This window comes from Octopus bimaculoides, chromosome 30 (assembly GCF_001194135.2).
Source record: "Octopus bimaculoides isolate UCB-OBI-ISO-001 chromosome 30, ASM119413v2, whole genome shotgun sequence".
In the NCBI taxonomy this organism is placed as follows: Eukaryota; Metazoa; Mollusca; class Cephalopoda; order Octopoda; family Octopodidae; genus Octopus; species Octopus bimaculoides.
Genome location: NC_069010.1, coordinates 1,416,603 through 1,418,804, shown reverse-complemented (window position 1 = coordinate 1,418,804; position 2,202 = coordinate 1,416,603).

The window sequence follows — 2,202 nt, the reverse complement described above, 5'->3', positions numbered from 1 at the left end:
GGAATTCTAGCTTCAGATTGTGCAAAATATAAGCTCCTATAAGCGTACATAGCTCAGCCCCGTCGTATGCCCCCATCGGTACATCGAAAAGAGAATCATCACTCTTTTTAATCATCATAAAAAAGAAGTGATTTTCTTGCATGTATGATAATATCTATTTCCGAGCTATCGATGTTGACATACTGTTTGGCGAATTCTAATGCTTTCAGTAGCAAAGGTCTGGATATTGATGGTTAAAAATTAATAATATCAAACTGCGTAAATTTGCAGTTATACTTATGGCTAATCCAAAGGGACATGTTGTCGGACATGTTGTCGGTGCATTCTGACTCGTTGGCATAAAGAATTTCCAGTTTCGCCTATATAATTCTCCTTGCATGTGGAGCAGGTTATGCAGTATATTACGTTCAGCGTCTGGCAATTCATGTCTTCATTTACTTTGAATGTGTAACCACTCTTAAATTTTATTTCTTTGTTCCCTTCTATATATTTGTAGATAGGGTTACTGCAGGTTCCACATCTACCATCTTCACACTCTTTTACGAAGAATTCGGTTTTATTCTTTGATGAGAATGTTGCTCTTGTTAGGTGTTTCTTCAAGTTTTTCTCTTGGCGTTTACTGTTTTTATGCAATATTTGTTTAGTAGGTTTCCTATTTTGGGGCTTTGTAGGACTATTGGTAAGTTTGAATGTATAATGTGAAACATGTTGGTGATTCCGGGGTTGTGTGTGTTTATAAAAGGGATGATGTTTTCTTTGTTTTTCTTTTTTGAAGTTCTGAGTTGTGTGATGTCCAGTTTCATTGCTCTTGAGATTCCGTTTTTTATTAAGGTAAGTGGGCGTTTTTGTTCTAGTAGGAAGCTTTTAAGTTCGTCTAGTCTAATTTGACATGTTTGTGAGTCGGTCACTATGCTGCATATGCGTCTTGCCATACTATATGGAATGTTTCTTTTTATGTGGGATGGGTGGCAGGAGTAGAAATTTAAATATTGGCGTGTGTCGGTTCTTTTGTAGTAGATGTCTGTTGTGACGATGGAGTTGTGTATCTTGATGTTGATGTCTAGGAAGGGAAAGTCGCTGTAGTTGGTATCTATTGTGAAGTGAATAGATGGGTGCAGTGTGTTGAGGCTGTTGTGGAATGTTCGTAGATCTTCTGATCTGTTCCAAAAAAATGAAACAGTTATCGAGGTAGCGTTTCCACTTTTTCTTGATGTCTTCTCTGAAGTTGTGTTCGAAGACGTTTCCTATTTCATCGAATAGTTTGTTCTCAAGGAAACCCATCACTAGGTTGGCATATGAAGGTGCGAATTTCTTACCTATAGCCGTGCCATTTATCTGTCGGTATGACTTGTTCTTAAATGAAAATGTATTTTTTTCAAGTATTAATTGGGTGGCTTTGGGGATAAAGTCTGTTTTGAAACGTTTATCTATGAGTTCTCTGTATTTTTCTACCCAGTATTTTATCGCTTCCAGACCCAGGGTGTGTGTATGTTCGTGTATAAGTTTGTGACATCGAAGCTTGCAAGTATGGTGTTTTTCGGAACCATATTTGGAATGTGTGTGAGGAAGTCTATGTCATCCCTTATGTAGTTTGGTATCAGTAGGCATAAAGGCTTGAAGAGTACATCTATGAAGTTGCTTAGTTGTTGTGGTGATGCTTGGGGTTCTGCAACTATGGGTCTCATTGTGAGGTCTGCAAGCCTTTGTATTCTTATATAATGGTTCCTCTGTTCGTTTATGGCTCTCTGTATTTCAGAGCTTTTATGAATTTTAGGTAATCCATAAAAATTGCTTTCTTTAGTTCTTGAGTTGCATAAATAGTCTTTCTCCTTGTCTGTAAAGGATTTCTGGTATTCATTGATCAATGTTCCAATTTTTTTTATTGTTGCTTTCTCCGGTTGTGTTGATTCCTCTTTGTGGTATGTCTGGTTATTAAGTATCTCCAGTATCTTTTCTTTGTAGTAATCTGTATCCATAATTACTATTGCTCCACCTTTGTCAGCTTCTTTTAAAATGATCGATGTGTCGTTTTTTTAGTATTTGTAAGGCTTGTTCTCCTCTGCAGAGGTTCTGTTTGCATTTATGCATGTTGAGAGGGAATTTGGAGATTGTCTCTATGTATGCGTCTAGGTGTTTGTCACATCCCTATATATATACATACATACACACACACACACACACATATATATATATATATATATA